Source organism: Schistocerca americana, chromosome 9 (assembly GCF_021461395.2).
Source record: "Schistocerca americana isolate TAMUIC-IGC-003095 chromosome 9, iqSchAmer2.1, whole genome shotgun sequence".
NCBI classification, from domain to species: Eukaryota; Metazoa; Arthropoda; class Insecta; order Orthoptera; family Acrididae; genus Schistocerca; species Schistocerca americana.
The window spans coordinates 103,968,709-103,983,175 of record NC_060127.1 but is presented as its reverse complement, the minus strand read 5'-3'; the positions used below and the strand labels follow the sequence as shown (position 1 = coordinate 103,983,175).

At 44.5% G+C, this 14,467-nt stretch overlaps 1 non-coding gene across 1 annotated transcript; it reads left to right on the top strand.

Annotated features, from left to right (window-relative positions):
• The first annotated feature begins 727 nt into the window (after positions 1-727).
• On the top strand, positions 728-802 carry Trnap-cgg. Its single transcript has one exon. It is a non-coding gene; the product is annotated as a tRNA-Pro (tRNA).
• Positions 803-14,467: the final 13,665 nt, after the last annotated feature.

The following is a 14,467-nucleotide window of genomic DNA, read 5'->3' as shown; positions in this document are numbered from 1 at the left end:
TCTCAGTTTCAGTTCCAGTGTCATCCATAAGTGACAGGACACTAACTTTGGTGCCACTAACAGCCTCTACTTATCACCAGAATTTCTTTGGGTTTCGTGAAAGATCATTTGACCATATTCTGCTATGTGAATCACTGAAACTTCCATGCCAGGCATTGTTCTCTTGCCTGACAACGCGTTTCACTCAGTGTCTTTCTACCTATAGACTGATGCTGACGTTTTATGCCTATTTCACAGCAGTCTCTGATTCTTTAGAAGTTTCTTTGCAGTGATTATACAGGTTAAATCACTTAAAACTTGCGCCACAAATATTGCAGCAATGGAAAGTGCCATTGATCTACAGTTTCACATTCCCCTGCAAACTCGGAGGAGCCTGTGGTACCAAGATGGTGGCTGTGCAGCCCACAGTGCACTAAGTACTACACCTATGAAGTACATTTTCTTTCAAACATACACTTTTTAAATGGAACAATACCTGAAACTTCCTGGCAGATTAAAACTGTGTGCCGGACCGAGACACGAACTCGGGACCTTTGCCTTTCGCGGGCAAGTGCTCTACCAACTGAGCTACCCAAGCACGACTCACGCCCCGTCCTCACAGCTTCACTTCTGCCAGTACCTCGTCTCCTACCTTCCAAACTTTACAGAAGCTCTCGTGCGAAGTAGTTCGGAAGGTAGGAGACGAGGTACTGGCAGAAGTGAAGCTGTGAGGACGGGCCGTGAGTCGTGCTTGGGTAGCTCAGTTGGTAGAGCACTTGCCCGCGGAAGGCAGAGGTCCCGAGTTCGAGTCTCGGTCCGGCACACAGTTTTAACCTGCCAGGAAGTTTCATATCAGCGCACACTCCGCTGCAGAGTGAAAATCTCATTCTGGGAACAATACCTGTTGACATTAACAAACTAAAAGGGGGAGGGGGGGGGGGGTGAATTAGAATGTCAGTGGTGTTTTCTGCAGGATTCTTGTGTGAGTAGTTTACGAGATATCGTATTTTCGAAAGTTTCCACACTGATGCTTTTGAAATACCTGTGGTAGCACATACCAAAGAAAAACACAAATGCATACACTAGATACGTGGAATCTGACTAGCAACGAGACGACTGACCATCACAAGTTATGTTCAGATAGACCACCGGCAGCGGCAGTACATGCTTCCGGTCTCGTATGGGACGACGTGCTAGCATTTAAGCTGATGTAATACGTCGTTGCATATCGTCTGGTGTAGTTGGTATGTTCTTGCAGACAGCGCTTTCATCTTCCCCCCCCCGCTCCCCCCCTCCCCCGCCCGCCACTGAAAAGAGTCTACCGATGTCAAATCCAAGGAAGAAGCCGGCCAAAGTACAGGCCCTCTGTATCCAGTCCAACAATCTGGAAACAATTAGTGAAGACATGCTGTAGTACTTAGTGCACTGTGGGCTGCACAGCCACCATCTTGGTACCACAGGCTCCTCCGAGTTTGCAGGGGAATGTCTTCTAGCATCCGTGGAAGATGGTCTACTTCGAGGCTGTTGTATTTGTGTGCGTTCTGTGTTCCATCTATGAAAAAACGGGCACACAAGGTGATGATTCATTATCCCACACAACACGTTTACACTCCATGGATGGTGACGTTTCACCTGACGAAGCCAACGAGGATCGTCAACAGAACAATAGTTCGGCGGTCTACTTGGCCATAATTGGCATATGTTTCTTCATCACTACACAAGGTACATGATACATCGTAATTGTCCTGTCTTAATGCCCATGTACGGAAGTTAACACGAATAACATAATGGTTTCCATGCCGCTCTTGATGGAGAGAGAGCTGTGCTAGGGATGGAACCTATATCGATGGAGAACGCATAGGACACCTACCCGGCTTATGCCAGTTCCTGGTGTGATTGCACGGGAGCTAACGTGCGGATCGACTAGAGCAACAGCAAGAACATTGATTTCCCCTCTTCTGTCGTCACTTGCTTCTTTGCCTTGTGTAGGTGTTACACTACGATACGATCTTTCAGCAGTATAATTACCTGTGTCTCGGAGACACAACCGTGCTGCAGTGTTTTGAGGGCGTTATAGCGAAGTCGCGTCAATGTTTCGGCAAACAAATTCGCCTGATGTAAGTCCTCAGGAACCCATCTGGGTCGCTTATGGCGGTTTCACCGCTTACGTAAACCGGTGGCCCGTTATTCACGCGAATTACATCACCTGTGCATAGACAGATTAGATTAGATTAATACTTGTTCCATAGATCATGAATACGACACTTCGTAATGATGTGGAATGTGTCAGGTTAATAAAAGATGTCTGTACAAGATATTACATTACACAAAATATTGCAAGACACTAATGTTTAAGTTGTTTTTTTCCCTCCCTTAATTTATATCTAAAAATTCAGCCAATGAGTAGAAGGAGTTGTCATCTAGAAATTCTTTTAATTTATTTTTAAATGTTGGTTGGCTATCTGTCAGGCTTTTGATGCCGTTTGGTAGGTGACCAAAGACTTTTGTGGCAGCATAATTTACCCCTTTGTGTGCCAAAGTCAGATTTAACCCTGCATAGTGAAGATCATCCTTTCTCCTGGTGTTACAGCTATACACTCTGCTATTACTTTTGAACTGGGTTGGATTATTAACAACAAATTTCATAAGTGAATATATATACTGTGAGGCTACTGTGAGGATCCCTAGATCCTTAAATAGATGTCTGCAGGATGACCGTGGGTGAGCTCCAGCAATTATTCTGATTACACGTTTTTGAGCAATGAATACTTTCTACTCAACGATGAATTACCCCAGAATATGATGCCATACGAAAGCAGTGAATGAAAGTAGGCATAGTAAGCTAATTTACTGAGATTCTTATCACCAAAATTTGCAATAACCCTAATAGCATACAGCTGAACTCAGACGTTTCAGCAGACCATCAATGTGTTGCTTCCAGTTTAACCTCTCATCAATGGACACACCTAAAAATTTTGAAAATTCTGCCTTAGTTACAGACTTCTGTTCAGAGTCTATATTTATTACTGGAGTTGTGCCATTTACTGTATGGAACTGTATATACTGTGTTTTATCAAAATTTAAAGAGAGTCCGTTTGCTGAGAACCACTTAATAATTTTGTGAAAAACATCATTTACAATTACAGCACTTAGTTCTTGGTTTTTGGATGTTATTACTATACTTGTATCATCAGCAAAAAGAACTAACTTTGCATCTTCATCAATGTGGAATGGTAAGTCATTAATGTATATCAAGAACAGTTAAGGACCTAAGAAAGAACCCAGTGGGACCCTGTACTTGATAGCCCGCCAGTTTGAGGAATCAGCTGTTGTTTTAACATTACATGAACCACTTATTTCAACTTTCTGCATTCTTCCAGTTAAGTATGAATTAAACCACTTGTGCACTGCCCCCCTCAAACCATAGTGATTTAGCTTATCTAAAAGAATTCCATGATTTACACAAATGGTTCAAATGGCTCTGAGCACTATGGGACTCAACTGCTGAGGTCATTAGTCCCCTAGAACTTAGAACTAGTTAAACCTAACTAACCTAAGGACATCACAAACATCCATGCCCGAGGCAGGATTCGAACCTGCGACCGTAGCGGTCTTGCGGTTCCAGACTGCAGCGCCTTTAACCGCACGGCCACTTCGGCCGGCCATGATTTACACAATCAAAGGCCTTTGAGAGATCACAAAAAATACCAACGGGTGATGTCCGGTTATTCAGAGCATTTAATATTTGATCAGTGAAAGCGTATATAGCATTTTCTGTTGAAAAGCCTTTCTGAAGCCATCTAATGCCGCTTACTTCCGCAAACCTACCGGCAAACTGTCGGGTCCCTGATACACAGAATCAGTGATGTATTTCGTTCGAAAGACGGAGAAAGAAGCTATTAAGCATTTAGTCTACATCTAAATCTACATATATACTCCGCTAGCCACCAAGCGATGTGTGGCGGAGGGCACAATTGGCGCTAAAGCCATATTCCCCCCTCTGTTCCACTCGCGGATCGCACGAGGGAAAACGACTGTCTGAACGCCTCAGTACGAGCTCTAATTTCCTTTATCTTTGAATAGTGATCATTGGGCGATTTAAAACTTGGTGGTAATAATATATGCTCTACATCCTCGATGAAGATCGGATTTCGGAATTTAGTGAGCAGCCCCTTTCGTTTAGCGCGTCTATCTGCAAGTGTGTCCCACTTCAAACTTTCTATGAGGTTTGTAACCCTCTCGCGATGGCTAAATGTACCAGTCACGAATCTTGCCACTCTCTTTTAGACCTTCTCAATCTCTTAACCGCTTCCAAAGACTGGGCATTTATTTTCTACTCGTACATTAATGGGGATTTTCGGCTTGTTACACGCAGTAGGTTTCACTTACTAATATTGAGAGATAACTGCCAGTCATTACACCACGCATTAATTTTCTGCAAATCCTCATTGATATGTTCGTGTTATACTACTTTCCTGTAGACTACAGCATAATTGCAAACAGTCTAAGGCCTCTGTCAATACCATCAACCAGATCGTTTATGTAAATCGTAAAAAGCAGCGGACTTATTACGCTGTCCTGGGTCACACCTGTAGTTACGCTTGTTTCTGTTGAAGTCACCCCCTTCAGGACGACATATTGCTCCCTGTCTGTTAGAAAACTTTCTATTCAACCGCATATGTCATCGGATAGATGGTAAGCGAGCACTTTTTGGAGCAAGCCACAGTGCGAAACAGAGTCGAACGACTTTCGAAAATCGAGAAATATAGCATCAATCTGGGAGCCGGTATCTAGAGCCTGTTGTATATCGTGCACAAAGATGGCTACCTGTGTCTCGCATGACCGCTGTTCCCTAAAACCGTGCTGGTTTCTGCAGATGAGCTTCTCAGAGTCTAGAAAGGTTATTATGTCTGAACGCAAAATATGTTCCATGATTCTGCAACAAATCGATGTCAGCGAAATTGCACGGTAATTTTGTGCATCCGATTTTCTACCCTTTTTATAGATTGCTATGACCTGGGCCTTCTTCCAGTCCCGTGGAACTTTCCGCTGTTCCAATGATCTCTGATAGATGACGGATAAGAATGGTGCTATATTTGTAGCATTATGTCTTACGGGGATACCGTCTGGGCCAGATGCCTTCCTGGCGTCTAACTATCTTAACTGTTTTACAATCCGAGTCATAAAGTTTTGGCTCATCAGTGTACCTTGACTGACTGCAACTGGAATGCACGCTGATGCTTGTGTTTCAACCCCACGTAACCGTGGATCGGACGGTAACACTCCTAACAACGCAAACGCTACAGCGCACAGTCTGAACGTCATTCCTATAAAGCTGTCTCAAGTAGCGAAAGTTTAATTATAACTACTAAGTACTCATACCTGGCCTAATGACGAGCGGGCCGCGGTGGTCTAGCGGTTCTAGGCGCTCAGTCAGGAACCGCGCGACTGCTACGGTCGCAGGTTCGAATCCTGCCTCGGGCATGGATGTGTGTGATATAATTAGGTTAGTTAGGTTTAAGTAGTTCTAAGTTCTAGGGGACTGATGACCACAGATGTTAAGTCCCATAGTGCTCAGAGCCATTTGAACCTAATGACGTACGGAGATATCTAGCAGAGGTCTGTTAAGCTATCTGTTGTGTGCTACAACAGTTGGAAGGCACAAACTACGCTGATGAGTAGGGACAGCGACTTTCAAAGTGAAGATGTTTTCAAACTGCCAACACTAAAAGAGAAAGCAACAAGGGCTCGAATGTCGTTTAATATGTCATACATTTGTATAAGTGAGGCTATGTTGAAACTATAAACATATTGGCCATATGTTCAAGAAATATATATTTGAAACTTCCTGGCAGATTAAAACTACGTGCCGGACCAAGACTCGAACTCGGGACCTTTGCCTTTCGCTGACTAGTGCCTTACGATCTCTCTCTCTCTCCCCTTTTTTTAAATCTCATATTTCTCGTTATTTCTCGTTGTATTTGTTCGGGGCGGACGTCCGTGACGCTTGTTAAAGTTCGTCCTTCACCCATGAACTCAGTTTTTTAATTACAGAGGGCAGCTAACCCTCTGACCGAACACACTGAGCTACCATGCCGGCGTTCAAGTTGATCGTTGATTCCTTTACTCAGTTTTCCTTTTTTATTAGAGAGGGCAAGCAGCACTAGGACCGAACACTGAGCTACCATGCCAGCTACCATCTGAGCTACCCAAGCACGACTCACGCCCCGCCCTCACAGCTTTACTTCTGCCAGTACCTCGTCTCCTACCTTCCGAAACTTCACAGAAGCTCTCCTGCGAACCTTGCAGAACTAGCACTCCTGGAACAAAAGATATTGCGGAGACATGGCTTAGCCACAGCCTGGGGGACGTTTCCAGAATGACATTTTCACTCTGCAGCGGAGTGTGTGCTCATATGAAACTTCCTGGCAGATTGAAACTGTGTGCCGGGCCGAGACTGGGAACATATATATGTACTAAAACAAATATTTTAGCCCAATAGAAGTGTTGAATACCTACTACCAAGTACAGAACAATGTTAGCACAGCAGTAAGTAGTTGACTTATTTTAATTTCCTCAAATAATTACACTCTGAGAAAAAAAGAAAAAAAAAAACGCACCACGCAAGATTTATCCGAATGTGACGAAAAACAAAAAATGGTTCAAATGGCTCTGAGCACTATGGGACTTAACATCTATGGTCATCAGTCCCCTAGAACTTAGAACTACTTAAACCTAACTAACCTAAGGACATCACACAACACCCAGCCATCACGAGGCAGAGAAAATCCCTGACCCCGTCGGGAATCGAACCCGGGCGTGGGAAGCGAGAACGCTACCGCATGACCACGGGATGCGGGCGACGAAAAACAGTAGATGTGATGTGCAGGCTAATAAATGATTATAGTTTCGAAAAAACTAGATTATTTATTAAAGAGAAATTCCTTCACCAACTGAGCAAGTCAATAACGTGTTTGTCCACCTCTGGGCCTTAAGCAGGCGGTTATTAGATTTTGCATTAATTAATGGAGTTATTGGATGTTCTCCTGAGGGACGCCGTGCCAAATTTTGTCCAGTTGGCGCTTCAGATACACAAAATCCTGAAGTGGCTGAAGGGTCCTGCCATAATATGGCAAACGTTCTCAGTTGGGAAGAGACCCGGCGACCTTGAGGGCCTCTGCTGTGCTGTAAGAATGCCACAGATGACAACCAAAGGCTTCCCGTTGTGAAAAGAAATGGCATCACAGACCGTCACTACTGGTTGTTGGGCCGTATCGCGGGCGACTGTCGGGTTGGTATCCCACCACTGTCCAAGGGGTCTCCAGACACGTCTTTCGTCTGGAATCTCACTGACTCCAGTAGAATTACCTTCAGTAGTGAGTCCGGCTTTGTGTCCCAATGACCAGCGATGCCAAGTCTGGAGACGCTCTGGACAGCAGTGGGACAGCAACCTGACTGTCGCCCGCCTCACAGCCCGACAACAAGGACAACCTATTTGCTTGTCATCCACGGCCCTCTTACAGCACAGCAGTACATCGACCATATTCTACTCCCGTCTTGTTGCCTGCATGGCAAGTTGTCCTGGGCTTATACACTGAAGAGCCAAAGAAATGGGTACACCTGCGTAACATGGTGTAGGGCCCCTGCGAGCCCATAGAAGTGCCACAACGGGACTGGCATGAACTCGACTAATGTCTGAAGTAGTGCTCGACGGAACTGACACCATGAATCCTGCAGGGCTGTCCATAAATCCGCAAGAGTACGAGAGGGTGGAGATCTTTCCTCAACAGCACATTGCAAGGCATCCGGGATATGCTCAGTAATGGGGAGTTTGGTGGCCAGCGGAAGTGTTTAAACTCAGAAGAGTGATCCTGGTGCCAATCTGTAGCAATTCTGGATGTGCGGGGTGTCTTATTGCCCTGCTGGAATTGCCCAAGCCCGTCGAAATGCGCAAAGGCATTAATGGATGCAGGTGATCAGACAGGATGCTTATGTACATGTCACCTGTCAGAGTGGTATCTAAATGTATCATGGCCCATATCACTCCAACTGCACACGCTCCACACCATTACAGAGCCTCAACCAGTCCACCAGCTCGAACAGTCCCGTGCTGACATGCAGGGTCCACGGGTTCATGAGGCTGTCTCCACACATGTACAAGTCCATCTGCTCAATGAAATTTGAAACAAGGCTCATATGACCAGGCAACATGTTTCAATAGTCCAATGTTGGTATTGACATACCCAGGCGCGGTGTAAAGCATCGAACCCCACTTTGATTTGGATAGCTACGTCAGTAAGCATAACTGGCGTATTTGGGGGACTGAGTATCCACATTCTGTAATCGAGAAGTCTCTTCGCACTCAACGGCTGACTGACTGGTGTGCAATGTCCAGTCACGGAATAATCAGAACGCTATTTCTTGATGGCACAGTGACTACCGAATGGTACATGAAGGTTCTGGAAGGTAATTTGATGCTCATTATCCAAAGTGACCCTGATTTAGACAAGATATGGATCATGCAAGACGGAGCTCGACCCCATCGAAGCAGGATACTGTTCGATGTCCAGGAGGAGCAATTTGGGGATTGCACTCTGGCTCTGGGTTACACGTGCATCGGCCTCGATTTGCCGCCATATTCTCCAGACGTGAAGACATGTGAACTCCTTTTTGTGGGGCTATGTAAAAGACAAGGTGTACGGCAATAACCCCAAATTCGTTGCTGAGCTGAAAACAGCCATTCAGGAGGTCATCGACAGCATCACAGTTCCGACACTTCAGTGGGTCAGGCCAAATTTCGCTATTCGTCTGCGCCACAACATCACCAATGATGGCAGGCATACCAAACATGTCATAACCTAAATCCTAATATCTGTAGTGACACGCTGAATACAAAAATTCGTGTGATGTAATTACAAATTAACAATTTTAGGATATTTTTATTTTGTTGTAGTGTGAAACCTGGTTTTTTGGTAATTTGATGATTCTAGGTCAATGGGATGCGCACTGTATGTTCTGATGAGTGAGTTTACAAGTATCAAAATATGTAACATTAATGGTCGTGTGTTTTGATTGCATTGGCTTATAAGCTTCACTCTTTTTACATCGCTAAGGGACCGTAAACCTTAATACGTGGCATAAATTTGAACTTGGCACGTCTACCCGTGCCTGAGAAAGCAAGTTTTGAACAATCAGACAGACGGACACGAAAGTGATGTTATAAGGGTTCCGTTTTTACCGACTGAGGTATGGAAACCTAAAAAAGATAATATAGGCTGACATTACACTTTCGTCAATTCGTGTAGAAAATAGCCTTCATAGTCGAATGGACAGTGCTGCTTCTTTGTGTGTAGCTGAAATTACCCTAAGCTTAGGACAATGGGCCCCAACTGCCGACGTCTACTTTCCCACCTACGAGCTGGGCTCTTAGATCGCCGTTTATGAGCATTCTGCAACGGGCACAATACGTAAATGTATATTTGGCGTCACGTATCCCCTACGTGGCACAGACACTTACTACTCCGCCACCCATAGCCTGCCGCATGCTAGCGGCATTGGCTTCATTTGTCTGCCACAGCTTGCGGTTCAAGATGGGGTACAAGACCCTCACCGAGGTGCAGGGGCAGTTTAAGTCTGTATCATGTGCCTGACAGGGTGGTAGCCATTTTCATTGGCTCTCACATGACGTTGTGGCGCCGTATTGTAGTCTTACGTGCCTTTCCAGCCTATTGCTGTGCGCCATTGCACCACACTCCCTCTCAGCACCTGTCCAGCTTCCAGAAGTCCCTTTCCTTGAACTGAGCTACGTCCGCACTATGATACTGCCAGCACACTTGACATCTCCGAAGGCGATCTATGGTTTCGAAGGCGATCTATGGTTTCCTTCAGCAGCATAGGTTGAGGTGAAACATCCCCACATAGACTAGCATGACGTTTCGTGATCGGTGTGCGCTCCTTGTCTTGACACTGACACCCACTCTGCATGGCACCTTACTGTCAATGGGAAGCAAGTATGCTGGTCATGCCTTCACAGGGTTCACGTCACAGACACCCCATTGTGTGTCACCTGTGATGTTTTAGACAAAGACGAGCACCGCCTGGTGTACAGATCGGCGAGAGGTGTCTGGTTCTTGGTGCCCGTAAGACACCTTATCAGATACCTGTTCAATTGCTCCTCTTTCCGGACGCCGGATGCTTCCCACAAGCAAAGACGAACTCTGTGAAGTGGATTTGTGGATACGAAGCTCACTGTTTGCTTGCTGATGGAGAGAAAAGTATCCTTGATTTTTGGTAGTTTCTTAATGAACGCCATAGTGCAGTTGTCTGCAACCCAAAATACAGACAATTTTTCTCCAATTTCCTTTGCAGTGTCTTTCTTAACCTACCCCAGAGCTGGGGTGTCCTGTCATGAAGAATTGATCCTCGACTTTTCCATACTTGAACCCATATATTCGATGGTCATCGGAATGTTCTTCTCGGAAAAACTGATAGTCTCCATGAGTCTGACGTCTAGCTGCACCCTCCTACTCTCGAAGCCAGTTTCCTGCTATTCTCGATGGCATTCATGTTAACAACAAGACACGTAAATAAATAAACAAAAATAAAAAACGAAAGAAAATGAAAATAAATAAATAAACGATGTCACTGTTCTCTACTCCACGTTCACTATGCTTTCCTTGGTTCCTGGAGGATGGGAATGGGACATGGCGGCCAGGCTTCAGTTTGTGATCCCTGCCCACGTTGCCCCCACTCCCTCCCGCCCCCCCCCCCCCCACACCCTTTGGGAGCGGGGAAGGTTCTCTTTTTTTTAAAAAAACAAAACGGTGGTGTCTTAAAAATTGGTTAGTGTCACAGCCATCGTTGTAGAAGGACCCCAGTTGGATTCCACAGTATCTCCTAAGATTTTTTCTGGGGTAGGGACTTGTGGAACAGGTCCAACCAGTCTCGTGAGACCAAATGGGGAGGTGTTTGAATTAGGAAGCAGCAGCGGCATTAAGATCCATCTACTGGCAATGATGGCTGGAGGGAGTGGCAACATGATGCTCACTTTTCCCTCCATCATTGATCGCTGCTGGTACTGCCTTGTAGGCAGCAGTCAGCCAGTCAGAACAGACATAAAGGCCTAACCAATAAGCGACGCTTACATGATGTTATGTAGAAAACAGATTGACAAAATTTCCATTATTATGTCTGCGCCTATCGTTTGCAACGACATCTTTATGTATAAGTTGTATGAGACAAAAATCGTCTGTTGCAACTTTAATGAAAGTCTTACTAAGACCAAACATCTTCAGTGATCACTGTAACAATATACTTTCTTTTTTTTACTTTTTTTGTTGCTAGGATTGTGAAGAGTTCGCATGCTTTAACTTGCTGTTACACCACGTGATCAAAAGTGATCTGGACACCTCGCTCAAAATGACTTACAAGTTCGTAGCGCCCTGGATCGGTAATGCTGGAATTCAAAAATGGTTCAAATGGCTCTGAGCGCTATGGGACTTAACATCTGAGGTCATCAGTCCCCTAGAACGTAGAACTACTTAAACCTAACTAACCTAAGGACATCACCCAGATCCATGCCCGAGGCAGGATTCGAACCTGCTACCGTAGCGGTCTCGCGGTTCCAGACTGAAGCGCTTAGAACCGCTCGCCCACTCCGGCTAGCTGCTGGAATTCAATATGATGTTGGCCCACCCTTAGCCTTGATGACAGCTTCCAGTCTCGCAGGCATACGTTCAATCAGGTGTTGGAAGGTTTCCTGGGGAATGGCAGCCCATTCTTCACGGAGTGCAGCACTGAGGAGAGGTATCGATGTCGGTCGGTGAGGCCTGGCACGAAGTCGGCGTTCCAAAACATCCCAAAGTTGTTCTACAGGATTCAGGTCAGGACTGTGTGCAGGCCAGTCCATTTCAGGGATGTTATTGTCGTGTAACCCCTCCACCACAGGCCGTGCATTAGGAAGAGGTGAACAGTGGAAAGCAAGAAGATGCTTGAAACATCAATATAAGCCTGTGCTGTGATAGTGCCATGCAAACCAACAAGGGGTGCAAGCCCCCTCCATGAAAAATATGACCACACCATAACACCACCGCCTCCGATTTTACTGTTGGTGCTACACACGCTGGCAGATGACGTTCACCGGGCATTCGCCGTATGCACTCCCTGCCATCGGATCGCCACATTGTGTATCGTGATTCGTCACTCCACACAATGTTTTTCCACTGTTCAATCGTCCAATGTTTACGCTCCCCAGCCAGTGTGGCCAAACGGTTCTACGTGCTGCAGTCTGGAACCGCGCGACCACTATGGTCGCAGGTTCGAATCCTGCCTCGGACATGGATGTGTGTGTTGTCCTTAGGTTAGTTAGGTTTAAGTAGTTCTAAGTTCAAGGGGACTGATGATCTCGGATGTTAAGTCCCATAGTGCTCAGAGCCATTTTCGCACCTTACACCAAGCGAGGCATCGTTCGGCATTTACTGGCGTGATGTGTGCCTTATAAACAGCCGCTCGACCATGAAGTCCAAGTTTTCTCACCTCCTGACCGTCACAGTACTTATAGTGGGTCCTGATGCAGTTTGGAATTCCTGTGTGATGGTCTGGATAGATGTCTGGCTATTACACATTACGGCCCTCTGCACCTGTCGGCGGTTTCTGGCAGTCAACAGACGAGGTCGGCCTGTAAGTTGTTGTGCTGTACATGTGCCTTCACGTTTCCACTTCAGTATCACATCGGAAGCAGTGGACCTAGGGACGTTTAGGAGTGTGGAAATCTCGCTTACGGACGTATGACACAACCCACCCAATCACCTGACCACGTTCGAATTCCGTGAGTTCCGTGGAGCGCATCATTCTGCTCTCTCATGATGCCTAATAACTACTGAGGTCACTGATATGGAGTACCTGGCAGTAGATGGCAACACAATGCACCTGACATGAAAAAATATGTTTTTGGAGGTGTCTCGTTACTTTTGATCACATAGTGTATAAACAGTGTTGATTATTTATTGTTACTCACAGTTTTTGGGTTGCTTACGTCATTCTTCTTGTTCTTCCACGCATATGTGTTAGTTTTCAGCACACAGCTCTTTCACTACAACTACAAATATTTACGTTTTTGTATTGTGAAGAACCACTGTCATCTCGCCATTCCGTGTTTTGTTTTGCTAATGCAAGATGCATTCATATTTTGCTTCTTCTGGCAGTGGTGGAAGCGTCTGCCATTGCTGTATGTGTGTTTATATTTGTCGACTCGTGTGAATGTGTGTGTGTGTGTGTGTGTGTACATTTTATATTATTATTACTATCAGTATGTATGTATTTATTTTTTTAAGTGCACGTGTATCTAATGGAAAAATGTATCATACTATAATTTTGAATATGGTGGAATTAACAGAAAAATTAAACGGAGTTTGGGAGTAAATGAGAGTGGTAAAAATCGTGTGTGAATAAAAAAAAAAAAAAAAATAACGATCGCCAGCCCAATCAGGCACATTAATTTGGATGTATATGTTTAAGAAAATTGAACATTGGTTATTAAAGTTAGTTTCGTTGATATTTCCCTGTGAATAGCGCACAGGATACAAACTGACACAGGGCACTCGGAGCTGTGTGTAGCAGCAGTTATCACTAACGCACACACCAGTAAGTGTAGAAAGCAATTTTGTACCAAACTGATACTAATAAGAGCTACACTCAAGGTCATTACCGAAACCATTACTGAAATGTTACTGCATGAAGTGCAGAGCTAAATTTGGACATCCAGGGCTCCTATCTTAACTGACATGTAAAAACACAAATAAAGATAAATAATATCATTAATACAATGTTTATACTCATACTACATATTTAAGTTTTCCTTAGAGCAGTAATACTCCAATTATCTTTCTAATATGTGCAGAATATGATGGGGACCCATAAACTAGCATAGTGTTACTAGTCAAACGCTATGATTATTTCAGTAAAAAACGACTAATTCAAACAAAGGTAATCTTTCACTTCACTTGGAGTAGTTCATAATTTACTTTGCAAGACAAAAAAATTCAACACTGAGCTCAATTAATTTCGAAAAAGGAACCATTCACGATAGAAATCAAAACACGACTAGTTTTAAAATGAGCTTAGCTTATTTGTCTTTTTTACCACCTGTGGAGCAGGTATTTTAGACAGTAACATTTACACAATCTAGCACTGTATTCCTGCAAAACTATACTTTGCTGTAAACTAAGAGTACTTTAGCAAAATCCTAACTTCACTTTTGTGGTTTTAACTTTACCTTTTTCTACTCCTTCATATTTGACAAAAAAAAAAAAACCTTGAAACACTTGAATGCAAGAGTCGTTCATTTAAAACAGGATACTCGGTTTTCGTAGCACTTAGGAGAGGACCCTGCTTAGGTTCGTTATCAGGATAGAAGATATAGTTCCGGACACAAATTTACAGCATTTGGACTATTATTAAAACCACACACACAAATTAACTGGTCCATGCC